General features: G+C 41.5%; 2 pseudogenes; one reads left to right on the top strand and one right to left on the bottom strand.

The window, feature by feature from the left end:
* Positions 1 to 216: 216 nt before the first annotated feature.
* LOC129485321 (tripartite motif-containing protein 43-like) lies at positions 217 to 7,384 on the top strand (annotated as a pseudogene).
* Positions 7,385 to 13,085: 5,701 nt separating this feature from the next.
* Positions 13,086 to 18,031, bottom strand: LOC129485320 (cell adhesion molecule-related/down-regulated by oncogenes-like; annotated as a pseudogene).
* Between the last annotated feature and the right edge of the window lie 1,692 nt (positions 18,032 to 19,723).

Below are 19,723 nucleotides of genomic sequence, written 5' to 3'. Positions count from 1 at the left end.
GTGTTGATTGGAGAACAGTCACGTTTTCTTACAGAGGTCGATATCTCTTAGTGCCTTGGTTTTCTATTTTTCCTATCTCTGTTGTTGCAAATCAAAGCCTATTCTTCTCTAGAAAGAAAGGATATTATTCAATTGCAACCTGATTCAAACTTTGCTTGGACCTTTGTCTCTCCAGGGTAGAAGATTAAATTCTTGTGGTTTTCTTTCCTTAGGAAAATGGACTCAGACTTCTCACATGCCTTCCAGAAGGAACTCACCTGCGTCATCTGCCTGAACTACCTGGTAGACCCTGCCACTGTCTGCTGTGGGCACAGCTTCTGTAGGCCCTGTCTCTGCCTTTCCTGGGAAGAAGCCTGAAGTCCTGCCAACTGCCCTGCATGCAGGGAACCATCACTGAACAAGGACTTCAAAACCAAAATTCTTCTGAAGAACTTAGTGACCACTGCGAGAAAAGCCAGTCTCTGGCAATTCCTGAGCTCGGAGAAACAAACATGTGGGACCACACGGAAAAAAAGAAGATGTTCTCTGACATGGACAAGAGTCTGCTCTGCTTGCTGTGCGCCACCTCTCAGGAGCACGGGGCTCACAAACACTATCCCACTGAAGAGGCAGCTGAGGAACACCAGGTAAGAGATAGTTCTGCGATCACCTGAAAGCTGGAAGGTGGCAGAGTTAAAGAGATTAGAAGGACGATGAGCATCATCATGGTGATTACTCCATTCTTTACTGAGTGCCAGGTGCTGTTCTAGGTACCAATGATGAAATTTTGAATAAAATATGCAACTCTACCTTCCTTCATGAAGCTTGGACCCAAACAGAGCGTGAACAAGTAAATGTCATTATTATTGATTCTACAGTTCAATGCTAAAGGCATTGAAAAGCCACCAAAACTACTAGCGCAAAGAAACGTATTTTGGAAATATATTCAATATTATTGGACAAACGAGTATGGGACTAGCACACTACAAAATCTGGGGGCTAGCATAGTGGGTTCTGAAGCAGGATGCTAATGCCAAGTTACAGGAAATCTTCACTTTTCAGTTCCCTAATCTGTTCTGCCTTCCGAAACCTCAAACTGAAAAATATCCATTGAGGATGAGCAGTGAAAAATTTGTTTTTCTTTCCCCTTTCTAATGTATTTATGTATTATGTCCCTTGCTTGTGTATACCACTCAGAGTGTGGAATTTATGGTGTTTCATTTTCTGTTGTTCAAGCTAGTAATTCTTTTGCAGGAGAAGTTCATAAAGCAAATGAGGATTTTATGGAAAAAGATTCAAGAAAATCAGAGAAATCTAAGTGAGGAGAGAAGAACAGCCTTCCTCTGGAGGGTAAGTATGACACCAGGAGTCCTCACGACCAGCTTGACACAGGCATGCTGAGAGCATTTATATTAGCAACTTGAGTTGAAATTTTCATATACCAGATTTTGTCATGTGTTTATTCGTAGGCTGGAAAACAACCAGACTGTTCAATATAACAATTGTGCAGGTTTTCTGTAAATGCTTTTCAGATAAATAAAAATAGATATAAATTCTGAAGGACAAGTAGATGCTTAAAATTAGTAAGTATTTCAGGCAGAGATTTCTGTATAAATGAATTATGTAATATTGATTAAATAGTATATAATTGAGGAATAAAGGCATTTAATGGTGAATATGATGTTGTCCAGGGGTAAAAAAGCAGGTGGGATCAGTAATTTAAGAAATGTGCCTGTGCTGGTGAAATCTGACATCAAAGGACCCAGATGATGCCAGCTCAAGTAGGAGAAAATGTAACACGATGAAAAGCTGAGGAGAAGGGACAACAAATGACCGGGGGAGTGAGAGAATAAATATGTCAATATTGAGAGGAGAAACACAATGGAATGGAGATTCATGTTCTCAGAATGGCAGGGCAATTCAGAGCCTTTGGCTTTTGAAGGAAGAAAGATGGGAGACAGAAAATAAGTAGTCGGTTTGAGAGATGGGGGTTAAATTTTTTACTAAGATCCTTTCCGTGTGATGGCTTCTGATCCTGATTATAATATACTAACAGCATCTCTACTTAGAGTGATTGTTTGCACTGTGAAGTACAAATGTTTGAGACTACAAACTAATTGAATAACAAAGATTATATATATTATTGATGACAATTTAACAATCAATCATAAATTTTAGTTGTTTTCTAATGGTATTTCAGATTTAAGAGGACATATATTTAAACATTTAAATCTAAAGGGCTTTTTCGCAGGTGTTCGAGAATTAATGAATTACATAAATTTTGAAGGAAGGTCTTGCTTAACTCATCATCCTGTTTGTAAAGGGTGGAAAATAAAAGAAGGAATGAGGAGGATGAATGTGTGTGTTCTGTGAGGTGGAAGTAGACCTAAGCATTTAGCCTACAAAGACATGTCCCTACAGAGCGATGTGGTTTTTTGGGCACAGATGATCAGGAATAAGTATAGGAAGCTGCAACCAGTTCTCCATAAAGGAGAAAAGCAACATTTAGAGAGACTGAACGAGGAATACCAAGAGATTTTTCAGCAACTGCAGAGAAGCTGGATCAACATGGATCAAGAGTAAACACTTGAAAGAAATGTATCAGGAACTAATGGAAATGTGTCATAAACCAGATGTGGAACTGCTCCAGGTAAGGACTGAAAGAAAGCTTTATGGAATTGTGCAACTAGATTTCCATAGAACGTTTTCTACCACAAGCTTCCTCCTCCAGCACATTTCATTCAAACTCTGGAAGAAAAAAATTCATGTGAAAATTCTATTTTTGTTTCCATAGGATAATACAAAGAAATTAGGGAAAAACTAACATTTCCTTCTTCCTCCTTTTGGGAAGTCGTAGGTTTGAAATGCTCTTGATTTGAGCCACATTACCCTTCGGGGACTAGCCCTGAAAAAGACCACATTGTAGACAGCTGCAGCAATGCGCAGTCACTACTCACACCTTTCCCTCTCACTCTAATTTAGGGTCCTGAATCTATCAGAAATAGATTATGTCAATAGGTCTTACCGGTATAATAAGTGTTAGAGATGAGAATACATTTTAAAACTGTTGCAGTGATAGTATGTGGTAATTCTAAAGTTTTCAAAACCTCAAGAGCAGATCCTCAGAATAGCAACTTGTTTGTTTGTTTGTTTGTTTGTTTGTTTGTTTGAGACAGAGTCTTCTGTCATCCAGGCTGAAGTCCAGTGGCCCAATCTCAGCTCACTGCAAGTTCTGCCTCCCTGGTTCAAGCAATTCTCCTACCTCAGCCTCCCTAGTATCTGGGAATAAAGGTACGCACCACCGCACACAGCTAATTTTTTTGTATTTTTAGTAGAGATTTGTTTTTGCCATGTTGTCCGAGCTAGTCTGGAACTCCTGACCTCAGCTGATCCATCCACCTTGGCCTCCCAAAGTGCTAGGATCACAGGTGTGAGCCACCTCACCCAACAGGAATAACAACTTTCTAAAGAAGTCATTTTTTTTTCTGTCTCTCTCTACAGGATTTGGGAGACATGGTGGCAAGGTATGTTATTGGCCATCAGTGCAAGCTGGAGCACAAGGCATGGTATGAAAAACATCAAGCTGTTTCCAACAAAGTGAAAACATAATTTACTAACACCACAATGTGTCAGTGTGATTGTGTGGGTGTGTGTGTGTACTCATGTGTTTGTGTTGTGTGTTGAATGTTACCTATGCCTTTTATCAGACATTAACCTTTTCTTACTTTTCCAAGTAACTCAGGGGGTTATGTTTTGAAGAGTTCAATGCAGAAGTTGCTAGAATACGATTGCCTCTTTTTAGGATTCAGAGTCATAATTAGAGATCAGCTATTTGGTGGCAGATAGGGAGAGAGGCATTTATCTTTCAGTGGCAGTAGGTTAGAAATGGAGTGAAGAGTTAGAAAGATACCCTAAGAGCCAGAAACCCATCCTAGGATTGTGGAGGTACATTACAATATCAGAAGTGGGTTTGAATGAAGCATTTTCTGTTGGAATCTGTTTCTTAAACACAGACATCAGAAACCTAACCAACTCAACCTACTTCCTTGCAGGAGTGAGTCCGTGCTGCTGCACATGCCGCAGCCTGTGAATCCAGAGCTCACTACAGGGCCCATCACTGGGCTGGCGGATAGGTTCAACCGCTTTCTAGGTGAGTGTCACCCTCTTGGTTGGATCCACATGCAATGCCTTCAATTCTGGTTTTCTATGAGCAGCTTTCTCAGTGTAATGATCTTTCATCTAGAAGAAAATGGCCTGTGAATAGGTATTTATATTTATAGTTTCATTGTCATCAAACAGACAAAACTAAATAAAAGATGGTGGAACCAGCCATATAACAAATTTCTTAGGAAAGTAAAACATGCAGAAGGGCCCTTTAGGATGTAGAACCATTCATGTATGGTTCAACCGTGATACAATTTCCTGTATACAATTATTACAGGAAGTATACAGACCTGAATTAATTCAGGACATTTCAATTTCAAATTCAGTGCAGGTAATGACTGATTTGAGTGACAGTGTTTTTTTAAATACATTTCAGGTGAAGTTTCATAGCATTTATAATTTTAATCGTGTGCAATTTAATCAACTAAAGCATACACGGGTAACTTATATAACTATGCAAAAACTGAGAATCTGTGAACGATAGGAACGTGATTTGTTGGTTGATGAGGCCTTAGATAGAACCCCAGGATAGATCATGATAAACCCAGCAGGTAAAAGATGTCTGTGCCTGAATCTGGAATGAAAGTCAGATAATTCTTGCAAGGAAGCTGCACTTTTCAGAGGGCAGAGTCAGATTTTCTCTTTAAGTGTGAATTGACTAGTTTAAGTGGCAGATTATAATATTTCCGGCAAAGTGATAACTTTCTTATTTGGGTCTAAGGATGGCTTCCCACCTCATCTCCTGTCCCAAGCCTCCTGCTCTGCCCTGACAGAGAAGAGACAATGAATGTTAATTTTATTGCTATGGACTTGGCTTCAGTGCAAGAGCTTCCAGTTTTTCAGTTGTTATCAATGGTCGCTAACTAGACATAGACATGACCTTCCTCCCCTTTATACTTTTGGAGTTTATAGAAATTGCGATCATTGAAGTTTAGGCGTTTACTTGTGCAGATATCCTAACACTCTTTGATTCCAACATTTTTCCAGACAGAAGTTTCTTTCTAATCTTGACCTGTGTTTTCTAGTGAGAATCTCTTTCTTATCTGAACATAAGAATTGATAAACTGCTTTTCACTGGAACATTCTCTTTTTTCCACCGTGGAAATTTCCTTCACTTGGGAAGTAACCAATTACAATATCAGGCTGTTTGAGGATGTGAGAAGTTTGAGGTTTAGACCTGAATCTTTGCATTCTGACAGATCTGGCTATTTTGCTGCATGGGGAGCCTGGGTCTTCTCCTCTGGCAAACACTACTGGGAGCTGGATGTGGACAACTCTTGGGACTAGGCTCTGGGAGTCTGTAAGGACTCCTCGATAAGGAAGAATAGCACAATGGTTAAATCTAAGGACGTATTTCTTCTTTTATGTGCCTGCTGTCCTGACCTATATTTCCAGGGATAACCTGGCATACGTAGACACTATGTAAAGCTCACATCCATTAGAAGTTTATAACACTATGTTTTCATGTGACTGTTTTCTTATTCCTGCAGTGCATATTTCCTGGGATAATAAAATAACCACTTGGTACATTCCCGTTGTTTGAATTTCTGAGACGGCTACTCTTTGGTTCTGATCATCTCAACATTGCCCCAACTACAACAAAATCTAAGTGTTTTCCTGATGGCGAGCCCTGCCATTCACCCTTGGAAGATATTACTGAGAGGTGCATGTTGGGCAGTGTTGGCACTGGGCTGTTGGATTTTGCAATGATCCTTGCCCAATGAGAAATGACATGCTGGTTAACTTCAAGAAAATTTTTCTACTTTTTTGTGTCAAGAAGGCTACCGGTGTCATCTCAAGACCTCTTCCCCACCATTATTTCAGTATCCAGAAAGACATCTAGGCCAGATTGGGGTGTTTCTAGATGATGAATGTGGCATAGTAAGCTTTGTTAATGTGGCCAACAGTTTTCTCATCTGTAGCCTCTCTGGTTCTTTCCCTTACCCTCTTACAACTGTGCTTTGCTTTGCTTTGCTTTGCTTTCTTGGATTTGCACTCAAAGAATCAGAGATAGGTCAGTAACATGACTAAAGGTATCAGAAACACCAACTTCTGAGAATGCTAACCTACTGAATACTTGACATTCTTTATCTTTTTCTATGAAACTTTGTACCATTTTTAAAAGTGTGGAGGTATACATTTGTTTTGATTTTCATTAAACTACTCTCTCTTAGAATACTGCGCATGTCTTTTCTTTTATGCTGTATCTTTTCTTTCCCTTGATTTCCAAGCCAGCCCAGGTAAATGAATACCCGAGTGTGTTTATCCAAACTGATGGGTTAATGCAAGAGCACAGGTTTCTTCCCCCTGAACTGGAATTTTCTTTTCTCTGTTCCACATCTGCAAGTCCCATTTCATCAAGTGTAAGTTCCAACATTTCTTCAGGGAATTCTTTCTTTAGCTCCTGGACTAGATTAGGCTATTAGTTTTAAAGACTCAGAAAACCTTACACTTTTCTTTGTAAAACTCACAGTGTAATAGTAGGCATCTTTTCTGCTTCTCAGGTTACAAGAAAAGGATTGTGTTTGTACTACACACAGGTATATTCCAAGAAAGTACACAATGCTTAAAATACAACTAACATTCATTAATTGTCAGTTTGAATAAAAGAATAAATGCACAAAATAATTGATAAAAACATATGATACAACTGTTTAAAAGGCTACCAAATTTACCCCTGTATTCCTTTTGATTTTGGCTACTGAATGTAACCAAAATCAACAGGGATACTGAGAAATATTATTTAATAAAGTTATAAATTGGACTGCTTATCCAATTGATAGGCTCAGTCAATTTTCTTTAGCTCAGGAACAAACTATTGATGGACACAGATCTTAAGAGAGTGACAATGATACAGATAAAAAGGCTGAAAACCTGTAAGATTTTAGTAATTTCATGGATGGCATCCTACAGACAGTTACCTGGGAACATGTCATTACCAGAATAGAAAGTAAGACTCGCTTTTTGCTTCAGAAAATACAGAATACTCAGAAGCCTCATTACATTTTAAGAAAACTGCACATTTATTTAGGTGTTTGAAGTTTTTAAAATACATGTACAGTAAAATATCCTTATTATCAGAAATACCTATATTTTTATTGTGTTAATTTTGTATGAAGACTTTCCTAAAGTATCGACTGGAAATTGGATCCAGGACTCCCCACAGATACCAAAATCCTTAGATGCTAATAATCCTCAGATGTCCTTACAAAAGATGAGGAAGTATTTTCATGTAGCCTAAGCACATCCTCCAATGTACTTTAATTATCTCTAGATTACTTAAAATACTTAATGCAATGTAAATGCTATGTAAGTAGTAGTTACACTGTATTATTTAGGGAATAATGACGAGCAAAAAAAGTCTGCACATGTTCAGTGAAAAGGTAATCATTCCATTTTTTTCCTGAAATTTTTTAATCCATGATGAGTTGAATCCATGGGTGCCAAACCCATTCATAGGGAGGTCCAACTGTATATCAAATATCATATTTCATGGTGTATTTTCTAGCATTTAATCTAATTACTGGCAATATGGCACACAACAAACATATCAAAAGTTTCTGATATGTGTTTTTTGAATTTATTTAAAGCAATCTAGGAATGCCTACTTTAATGAGGATTGCTGAGAACAAAGTCTAAAAAAGGCCAACTCCATTTATAAAGAGTAACTCTGATCCAAAAGTTTAATGACAGATGGGTTATGTAATGGGTTATTTCAAGGATAGGAGTAATGCAAACATACAATTCTGTAGTCATTTATGTTTTAATAGCATTATACTGTTTTAACCATCCTCATCTTGTATATAATCTCATTGTATATTAGAATATTACTATTAGAGCAATAAAGAAGAATGATTAAATACGGTCAGCTTTTTGCTTTTGTTTTGTTTTGTTTTTGACACAGGCTCTCACTCTGTCGCCCAGGTTGGAGTGTACTGGTGAGATCACGGCTCGCTGCAGCCTCGACCTCCCCAGATCAAGCAATCCTCCGACCTCAGCCTCCCAAATAGCTGGACTATAGGCTGAACTGTCATGCCTGAGTAATTTTGTTCTTGCTGTTGCTAGAGAGAGAGGGTCTCACCTGGTTGCCCAGGCTTCTCTCAAGCTCCTGGCTCAAGTCATCCTCCCACCTCAGCCTCTAACAGTGCTGGGACTATAGGCATAAGCCACTAGGCGAGGCCTAAATACAGCCAATTCAACTGAAATTTAAATTATTTGTGTTTCTCTCTCTTTCATTATAAGAATAATCTGTGTCTTAAAATGTGTTCTTCAGAGCCCTCAGAAATGATGCCGCATAGCTACAACTATCTGATCTTTGACAAACCTGACAAAAACAAGAAATGGGGAAAGGATTCCCTATTTAATAAATGGTGCTGGGAAAACTGGCTAGCCATATGTAGAAAGCTGCAACTGGATCCCTTCCTTACACCTTATACAAAAATTAATTCAAGATGGATTAAAGACTTATATGTTAGACCTAAAACCATTAAAATCCTACAAGAAAACCTAGGCAATACCATTCAGGACATAGGCGTGGGCAAGGACTTCATGTCTAAAACACCAAAAGCAATGGCAACAAAAGCCAAAATCGACAAATGGGATCTCATTAAACTAAAGAGCGTCTGCACAGCAAAAGAAACTATCATCAGAGTGAACAGGCAACCTACACAATGGGAGAAAATTTTTGCAACCTACTCATCTGACAAAGGGCTAATATCCAGAATCTACAATGAACTCAAACAAATTTACAAGAAAAAAACAAACAACCCCATCAAAAAGTGGGCAGAGGACATGAACAGACACTTCTCAAAAGAAGACATTTATGCAGCCAAAAAACACATGAAGAAATGCTCCTCATCACTGGCCATCAGAGAAATGCAAATCAAAACCACAGTGAGATACCATCTCACACCACTTAGAATGGCCATCATTAAAAAATCAGGAAACAACAGGTGCTGGAGAGGATGTGGAGAAATAGGAACACTTTTACACTGTTGGTGGGACTGTAAACTAGTTCAACCATTGTGGAAGTCAGTGTGGCGATTCCTCAGGGATCTAGAACTAGAAATACCATTTGACCCAGCCATCCCATTACTGGGTATATACCCAAAGGACTATAAATCATGCTGCTATAAAGACACATGCACACGTATGTTTATTGCGGCACTATTCACAATAGCAAAGAGTTGGAACCAACCCAAATGTCCAACAACGATAGACTGGATTAAGAAAATGTGGCACATATACACCATGGAATACTATGCAGCCATAAAAAATGATGAGTTCGTGTCCTTTGTAGGGACATGGATGAAACTGGAAAACATCATTCTCAGTAAACTATCGCAAGGACAAAAAACCAAACACCGCATGTTCTCACTCATAGGTGGGAATTGAACAATGAGAACTCATGGACACAGGAAGGGGAACATCACGCTCCGGGGACTGTTGTGGGGTGGGGGGAGGGGGGAGGGACAGCATTAGGAGATACACCTAATGCTAAATGAGGAATTAATGGGTGCAGGAAATCAACATGGCACATGGATACATATGTAACAAACCTGCACATTGTGCACATGTACCCTAAAACCCTAAAGTATAATAAAAAAAAAAAAAAAAAAAATGTGTTCTTGAACATGAATTACTTTATGATTGCCCCTTCATAAGAATAGTTCTTAATGTTTAAGAATAATTCACAAAAATATGAAAATTCCTTCATAAACAATGACTTGAATTAATAGAAGGAATACTAGATACAGGCAGTGGGTAATCAAATTTTAAGTGAATTTTCTTATTCTGTCCTACAATTGTAAGAGAAAGTGATCCTCCCACCTCAGCCTCTCAAAGTACTGGGAATTATAGGCGTGAGCCACCATGCCTGGCATAAATATGGCCAATAATTTAAACTTCAGTTGAATTGGCTGTTCTTATAAGTTTATGAGAGAAATATGTTTCTCTTGTAGTTGTGAGGACTGGATGAGATAATGCACATACAACCTCCACTGATAGGGTAGAATCTCCACCCCGAACAGCAGGTCTAGCGTTGCTATGCCCAAGTTTCCCACTGGCTGTATCTTCCATCCCTCAAGGGATAAGACAAAACACCATCCCCCTACCTACTCCAGCACAGACTTGTAGAGCGTGTGTGAGTGCTAGAGAAGCCACTGTCAACTCCTTTGCAGTGATGCAGAGATTCATGTAGGAGGACTGACAGGCCGTAAAAACTGAGAGCTTTGCTCAATGCCTCTCATTAATGATTGATTTTGAATCAGTCATGAAAAGGTACATTCCCAAGGGCATCGTCAAAAACAATGGAGACCTCGGTTAGGAACATTAAAGAGGAGCTTGGAATCTTTAGCCTGCTTTGTACCAACGAACAAACTTCTGACAGCCAGCCAGAAGTTCACCAGAGAAAACCAGGCAAAGAGAAAGCCAAGAAAAAGTGTCTTTGGATCACTAATTTCTGGAGATCTGGAAGGCTGTGTATCTGTGCCAGCCTGCACCCACTCAAGAGCAATCAAGGTATAACGTGGACAAATTTGTAAGCACTCCCCAAGCTAACCACTGATTCATCAATAAAGAGCATTTAGCCCTACTGGCTGAAGAGCTAAAGCACAAATTCTGAGTGAACACTGGGTGAACAATAAATTCTTCTGTTCCAGGGAGTGATTCCTAGAAGCTAGACCTAAAAATAAAATCACAATCGTCTCCGGTGATCTGGAAGACTGACCATGCACTGTCGTAGCAGTAACCAGAGAGAGGATCTCTGAGCTGTTAGTCCGCTGAATGTGGGACATAATTGTCAACTTCCTGATCTGTGAAAGCAGTCTCCAAACCACACACACATTGAATGGTAAAGGATAAAAATCTAACTAACTAGGAAGGCTTAGCCACAACTTTTGAAATACAGATTTAGGTAGAAATAGAGGTAAATAGATACGAATATTGCTGAGTTTCACGTTTAGCTGAATTCATAGTAAATATTTATCATTGTGAATATGTTCATCTCAGAAGCCAAAAGCATACCTACTCTCAGATGAAGGTTGTATATATATATATATATATATATTATATACATTTATATGTGTGTGCATGTATACAATATATATATATTTCAAAGCAGTCATTCATATGTATACTTTTCAATTAGTAAGCTAATTTTCCAAGCACTATTTTTCATATATTATATATATATTATATACATGTATATATTTATATATTATATATATATATATTATATATATTATATATATATATAATATATATATATTATATATATTATATATATATATATAATACATATATAGTCCCAGCACTTTTAGAGTCTGAGGTGGGAGGATCACTTGAGCCAGGAGTTGGAGAGAAGCCTGGGCAACAAAGTGAGACCCTGTCTCTCCAACAATGGCAACAACAAAATTACTCAGCCATGACAGTTCAGCCTGTATCCAGCTATTTGGGAGGCTGAGTTCGGAGGACTGCTTGATCTGGGGAGGTCGACCCTGCAGTGAGGCGTGATCTTACCACTGCACTCCAACCTGGACGACAGAGTGAGAACCTGTCTCAAAAACAAAACAAAAGAAAACAAAACAAAAGAAAACAAAAACAAAAAGCTGACTGTATTTATCCATTCTTCCTTATTGCTCTAATAGCTGTATCCTAATATACAATGAGATTGTATACAAGGTGAGGATGGTTAAAAGAGTATAATGCTATTAAAATATAAATGACTATAGAATTGTATGTCTCCATTAACCTTGTCATTGGAATACGGATCCTGTCACCTCGGTAGTCAGCATAGTACCAAGTAGGTAGTTTTTAAATATTATATCATAATCATTTATTAATGTGGAGAAGATCAATCCAAAGACAGCTCCAATGTCCTTGTCACGCAGAGGCAGCAGTGGTCAGGAGTTCTGCTGACCAGGCCTTTAGGTGCCTGTTTAAAAGGAAGACATTCTGGAAAAAATTCAGGAAACTTCAGAAAATAAACAACAACAACGACAAACACCTTTCCTTCCAAAATAAGTATTTTCGGACACTCACACCTTCAGGCTGTTGCCCCTGTTGGAAGTGAGAGAATGACTAGTTTCTGGCAGTGTGACACCATGAGCATGCTCCTAGGCTAATGGAGCAGACGGAAGAGCTCCCTCCAAGAGAGGCTCCCGGCAGCCCTCCCCTTTTTTCTTCTGAAAATGTGGATCTTTCTTTTCAAGCCACGACTTCAAGTCTTATTTTGTTCCTACTCTTAGAAACAGTCAAAAATAGCCCCATATCGGCCATTTTATGAATCAATGTAATTTTAAAGCAGAGGGATACTAAAGCATTATTTGTCTCTCTGGCCTGGGTTCCTTTTCCGCATACTGCAATCATTCAACTACATCTTACACTCTACCATGTCCACGACACTGCTTATGACTAGTGACTAGAAGACTGAACATCACTTGTGCCCACGTGCAGATAGAGAGAATGTTGTCTGGTCACATCACCACTTTAGTGGAAGGCACTCTTTTAAAATTCATCAGTCAGGTCTGCTATTATAAACAACCGTAGTTGACTTCAAAGTGTTCTCAGAAAGTCTGATAATACACTATTGAAAGACGGTTTTCCATCTGAAAACCTGACTGCTGGCAACTTTCAATTGGCCGCTGCATTTCCTCTGCGCTGAAGCAGCCAAGAGATGGAATCAGTTGCATGAGGAGTTCTTACTGCCACTACAGTTGTTAGAAAATTTGGAATGATCCCTCTGCCCTCCAGGTGATTGAAAGCTATGCAAAACAAGGTTGTTTCTTACTGAGAGCAAGGAAGCAACGGGTAAGAAAACTTTTAAGGCATAAATAATATAAAAGGGCACACATTTTAAGACACATTCACATGACATTATACTGCAAAAAAAAAAAAAAGAAAGAATGATTTTCTCCGATTTGAATTAAGATCCTTCACACAGCTCACTCCCAGGCCTGTTTTGTGCAGTTGGTTACAGGCTTGAAGTCAGAAGATGACTGGTTGTTTGCACATCCTCCACTTTCCTGGGGACGCTGGAGGACCCCTGAGGGGCTGTCCAGAGGAATACCAGGCGGAGGCCATGTTGTCTTTTCAGCACCGTCCTCTGAGATAGGTGGCAAAATAAGAGGATTCCAATGTAAATTGTTGCTGTCCGTTTCTGAATAGACACAGCTGTCTCCTCTGCTGAACTCTTCTGGATTTTCTGTGCGAACGCAGCTGACATCGTTTCTATTATCCTGACAGCACTTTTTTCCTCCTCTGTAATAACACACTTTGTGGATGAACCAAAATCACCAAAAACTGCCACGGACACTGTTACAGGGCCACTCAAAATAATACCAACGCTATTTTTGGCAAGGGATTGGTAGAAACTCAAAAGAGAGGAGTTAAGAGAAAGAATTGTCAAAGTTCCCTGATGAATCTTTATATGTTCCATGTTTCTATCCTACTATTTTCCATTATGCAACCATGAGCTATGAGTGGTCACAGGTTTGGCAGAACAATGTAGTTCTACAGGTCCACCACGTTTCTGGACGGTAGAGAGTGGCTCAGAAGTAAAATAAGGTGCCAAGTCTGAACTCATGGAAGAGCAGAGAGTCATGACAGTAACATACAGCAATGTCCATATGGGCCCAAGATTCACATGCAGAGCGCCAGATTACAGAAGCAGGCAAGGCAGGCTTCCAGAGCAAAACCCAGGCCTTGATTCACTTTCCAAGGTACTACAATTCAGGGTAATCAGACGCATTCCTTAACCTTGGCTCCTTTCTGTTTACTAAAGACTTTGATCAGTCTTCAGGCTGTCCACAGGGAGTCTCCAAAAGTCAGAGTAACAGTTGGCTTACATCTTCAGTGTTTCAAGTCTGCAAGGTGTATATGATTGTGCTTCGGGGGGGAAAGCAGAGAAGCCACTTTCTGTACTTACAATGGAGTTCACTTCAGTGCTATAAACATCACCGCAGTCCCGCATGTAATAAAGTCCAGACTAGCAATCTGCCTTTGGGTTGAGCTGTTCTCCTACAAGATAAGCTGTTAAGTCATGTCTTGATTTTAGATCTCTCGGCCGGGCGGGCTAAGCATCCAGAGTCACTGTGGGGCCACCGGCTGGGAAAGCCCCCCTCAGATCCTTCCCTCCGACGCCCGCGGCGGCTACTACGATGGCGGCTGCTATGGTGGCGGCTATGGCGGCAGCGGCTGTGATCCGAAGGGGTCCCTCCACACACCACGCAGGGCAGAGGAGGGCGCGGTGTCTTGCAGGCCAGGATGCAGGCGCTGGGTAGGTCAGGCGGGCGCTGGGTCCTGGTTCTTCTGGCACCTTGACACTGGAGCCCGGCATCAGGGCTCAGTTTAGGGGACCTGGGGCGCGCCCCCGCGGCAGCGCTCCTCCAGGCGGAGGGGAGTGGACATGTAACACGGCGGGTTCAGGGCTGCCCGGAGCATGCCATGTGAGAGACAAGCGAGTCCGGTTGTAGAGTCCGCCTCCAATAAGTAGTTTTTTAAGCCCATCCCTCTCCGTTCACTCACAAGTAGACCACAGAGTCTACTTTGCCCATACTGATGTCTCTCTGTATTCTATGCTTAGCTGCCAATTATAAGTGAGAACATACAGCATTTAATTTTCTGATCCCGCATTAATTTGCTTAGGATTACAACCTCCAGTTCCATTCCCATTGCTGTAAGAGAGTTGGTGTGCCCAGAGTAAAATCCTCCATTTAAGCTCCCATTCACAATTACACTGACCCCATTGAGAACCCTATGGTGAAGGTGGGAACAGCCACTGCTGAGACCGCCATGGCTCAGTAAACCCCCATGAACACTTCCATTTATTTCATTTGCTCCTGAGAGAGTGGTGTATTATTACATCATCTGTCCATTAATATCTCATCCTTGATAGAGGTATCCTGGAGCATCATATTTCTGTATGATATTCTGCTGGCGATTCTTCCACAGGCACGATTCAATGAAAACCATAAGAATGAGGCCCAAGACACCCAGCATACAGCCAAGGATCAGATATAACATGTCACTGCTTCTGTCAGGGCTGGTTGCTGGCCTCGCATTTCCTTCACTTCCTGAGGAATTCAGAGGGGTACTCAAGCCTTTCGGATACTCAGAAGCTCCAGGAGCACATTTCACTTTAGTCTCGCAGATCATCACATTGCTAAACTCACTTTCTTCTTCACTGAAGCACTCCATTTTAATGCCATAGGAAGTTTCTGACAGCAGATGGCCAATCATGTGCCACTCCTTTGAACCTTCTGTAACATCCCTCTTATAAACATTGGTGTTGTCATTATCTGTGGGTCAGTAATAGACACAAAAGAATGGAAGTGTTGTTGTTACTTCGTGGAATGCATGTCCACATTAGCACAATCTGAGTAACGCCGACAGCCTCTGTGTATATAATGTGAGGTCCGTTATTGCACAGTTGGAAAAAAGTCTGGGGAACCCAGTCACCGGATAAGGATGAGACGCTGATCTCTGAAAACTCTCTTCATAATGGTTGATAGCAGTGACCCAAAATTTGTATGTTGAACCTGGTTCTATACTACAAACTTACACAGAAATTTTGGAAGGAAGGATATGTTCAGCTGCCACCAGCCAGTCACTGGTCCTCATCCATTTATATTTGACCTTGAAGGCAGCGATTGAAGAATTCCCAATTGCCCAAGGAAATCAAGTGACATAGACCAACGTCTCTGATGCAGTGGAGATAATCAGGTGATCTGGTGCCTCTGGAGCGCCACTGTGCCTAGATGAATCTGTAAGCACCGCTCCAAAATTGTTGTTTGCAGCTTCTGAAACAACAGGATACTTGGGGGTGCCTACGAGTTGAGAGGACGTCTGGGTGTTTTTTGATGATGCTGTCTTTTCTTTGCTGGTTCAGAAGGTAAGCATGGCAGGTGGGTTTTCACTTGCATCACTTCTTGCAACCATCAAGAGTTCATAAAGACCAGATGGCTCCATTTCAGCTAAGTGAAGCTCACTTTCACTTCCTGGGATTCAAACCCTGTGCCAACTTCCCATCACATTAACTTCATAGTCCAGATTCTGATACTTCACAAAATAGGCATTGATGGGCAGTCCACTTTCCTTGCCTGCCCTCCACACCAGGTTGTATGTATCTGGTATGGGGGTCTGTAGGGTTTCCATTTGGTGGGGACCTCAGGAACAGAGATACCACTAGCATTTTTCTCTGATGTTTCTAGAAACTGCACTGGGATGTACTTTCTCTGGAAATGAGCTGAATAATCCAGTTTCTGAACAATCTCTTATTTTTTTTCATTATTCTGGGTAGCAACAAAAAGTGTGACTATTTCTCCTTTTGTTTGTTTCAAAAAGAACAACCATGAGAGGTGCTTTTGCCTGCATGGTACCATGTTCATCTGTAGCTTCACAGATGTTTTTCTCCACATGCTCCCGCATCACAGCCTGAGTATGGAGAGGGCTCAAGCCAGCTTGGGTCATGATGAAGTAGACAGGCTCTAGCTCCAAGATTCCAGGTCTTGGTAAGTTTGACTTTTGGGATTTAGATCTAAGGACTTAAGAGAGATGGCTGGTTATCAATCCATGGCGGTCATACCAACAAATGACCAGACCCAACAGCCTCGTGGCACTGAAGGACAGAGTAACAAAGTCTCCATCTACCACTTTTGTGCTTGCTGGTGTCAAAATTATAACTTGCTTGAATCCATTGCCTTTTTCTATTTCAAGTCTTCCAGTAGACTGCATAAATCCAATCTCATTATCTGCTAAACACTGGTGTAGCCTAGTACCTTGCATAATAACCCCACTGAATTTCCATCAATTTCCTGCAGTTCAATGTCTTGAGGAAGGATGATTAGGCCGCGCATTATGAAACCAGTTTTAGTTGGCAGCTGGGTTCCTACAAGCATCAGAGATAAAGTGTTCTGTGGAAAATAGAGACACTGTCTGATCCTGTAGTCCCTTAGAGCAGGAGCGTGTTCAAGTACATTAACCATGGATGCCACATATTTTACATCTCCAGAGTTGTTTCGCACCATGCAGGAATCGTTTCCAGAGTCCACTGGGTCAATGCTATCTATGGCAAGATGAGAACACAACCTTCTCCAGTTGCTTCCCGGGGCAATATCCTGCCTGTTCTTTAGCCAACACACTTGAGGAGCCAGGATGCCACTAAACACACACTCCAAAGGCACAGGGCTATGTGAATGAACAGCTAATACCTGTGAACGAGCAGGGGAAGAATGCCAAAATCATCTGAAGAAAGGTGACTCACAAGGAGCTTTTGGCCAATGGGTTCAACTTTTAATTCATGTGTGGCCGGATTATAAGCTGCACATTTATATGATCCCTTGTCCGCTAAGGATACATTCAAAATCTAAAGATGTTCTTGTGGAGGGCTTAAGTAATTCTTTGTGGAATGTTTCAGCCTCTTCCCCTGGATTTTAGCGCACACCTCAGCTTTGGGGTTACTCTCTGGTACCCTGCAGCCAATGAAACCAGCACCTTTATTATTTTGCTGTAATAAAATGCTTTGCGGATGAATCAAAATCACCAAGACCTGCTGTGGATACTGCTCCAGGGCCACTTACAACAACATGGACCTGTTGTTGAAAATGCATTGGTAGTAACTCGAAAGGAAGGAGTTAAGAGAAAAAAACTGTCAAAGTACCCTGATGAATCTTAATATATTCCATGTTTCTATTCTATTTTTTCCATTATGCCACCTTGAGATGTGAGTGGTCACAGGTTTAGCAGAACAATATAGTTCTACAGGTCCACTACGTTTCTGGATGGCAGAGGGTAGCTCAGAAGTGAAATAAGGTGCCAGGTCTGAACTCCCAAAAGAGCAGAGAATCGTAAGAGTAACAGACGGTGGTGTCCATAAAGGGCCAAGATCTGGGTGCAGATCGCGAGATTACAGAAGCAGACAGGACAGGCTTCCAGAGCAAAACCCAAGGCTTGGTTCATTTTCCAAAATACTGTAGTCCAGGCTAAGCAAACACATTCTTTAACCTTGACTCCTTCCTGCTTACTAAAGACTTCCATCAGGGACAGTCTTCATGCTGTCCACAGGGTGTCTCCCAAAATGAGAGTAACAGCTGGCTTACATCTTCAGTGATTCAAGTCTGCAAGGTGAATACACTTGTGCTTGGGAGGGAAAGCAGAGAAGCCACTTACTCTTCTTAGCCTGGAACTCACTTCAGTGCTAAAAGCACATCATAGCAGTTCTGCTTGCAATAAAGTCCAAACTAACAATCTGCCTTTGGGTTGAGCTTTTCTCTTACAAAATAAGCTGTTAAGTCATGCCTTGATTTTAGGTCTCTCCACGGGGCGGGCTAAGCATCTAGCGCTCCACGGGGCGGGCTAAGCATCTAGCGCTCCCGTGTGGCAGCCAGCTGGGAAAGCCACCCCTGTGTCATGCCCTCCGGTGTGAGGCAGCGGCTGTGGTGGCGGCTGTGATCTGAAGGGGCCCCTTCAGGCCCCGCATGGGGCAGAGGAGGGTGTGGTGCCTCCCACGCCAGGGAAGAAGCGCTGGTGGGGAGAGCGGGCAGCGACGTCCCAGGTCTCCTTGCACTGAGTGACCTCAACAGGGAACCAGAGCTCAGGGGAAGGTAACTGGGTTGGGGGTGGGGTGCGGAGTGACAGGACCCATCTCTGTGGCAATGCGACTCTGAATGGAGGCCTGCCTACAGGTAACCAGGTGGTCACAAGGCCCAACAGGAGCAGGAGAGGAGCAGGAGGAGGAGCGATCCCAGAGAGAGACAGGCAAGGCAGGCTGCAGAGACCGCCCCCAGTCGGTACTTTTTTAACCCGTCCTTCTCCCGCCACCCTCAAGTAGTCCACAGAGTCTATTTTTCCCATATTGATGTCTATGTGTGTTCAATATTTAGCTCCCCCATGTAAGTGAGAACATACAGCATTTGGCTTTCTATCCTGCGTGAATTTGCTTAGAATTAAGGCCTCCAGCTCCATCCACATTGTTGTAAAGGTTGTGATTTCATTCTTTTTATGGCTGTATAGTATTCCATGGTGTATATGTACCATATTTTATTTATACAGTCTACCATTGATGGACTCCTGGCTTGATTAGGTCTGTGCTATTTTGAATACTGCAGCCGTGAACATAGGAGGGTATGTGTCTTTTTGGTACAATGATGTATTTTCTTTTGAGTATATACTCAGTAATGAAATAATTGTATCAAAAGTAGCTCCGTGTTCAGTTCTTTGAGAGATCTCCAGACTGTTTTCCATAGTGGGTGCACTAATTTACATTTCTTGCTCTATGTTTAGTTCACAAAATTTCTACTAGACTCAGCTCAGGGCTGCGGCCCTGACTGCAGCAGGTGCTGGGGCTTCCCTAAGTCGATACTGTGCACAGGTAAAGAGAGTGCTCAGATCCCAGGGTTGTGAGAAGAGAAGCAGAGGAAGAAGTTAAGGAGAGGGCCACATTTGGATGCCCTGAGGAGGGATGACAGGCAGATGTAAGGAAGGTGGTACTGTGCTAGTCACTGGTGACATCCTCCTAGTTCCAAAATCTCCTGGAAGGCAGGAAGCCTCACAATTCCCAAGCATGCTGCAGTTCTGGAGGGCA

This window comes from Symphalangus syndactylus, chromosome 6, assembly GCF_028878055.3.
Source record: "Symphalangus syndactylus isolate Jambi chromosome 6, NHGRI_mSymSyn1-v2.1_pri, whole genome shotgun sequence".
NCBI classification, from domain to species: domain Eukaryota; kingdom Metazoa; phylum Chordata; class Mammalia; order Primates; family Hylobatidae; genus Symphalangus; species Symphalangus syndactylus.
Note: the sequence above shows the minus strand (reverse complement) of the source record. Positions and strands in the feature narration are given on the sequence as shown.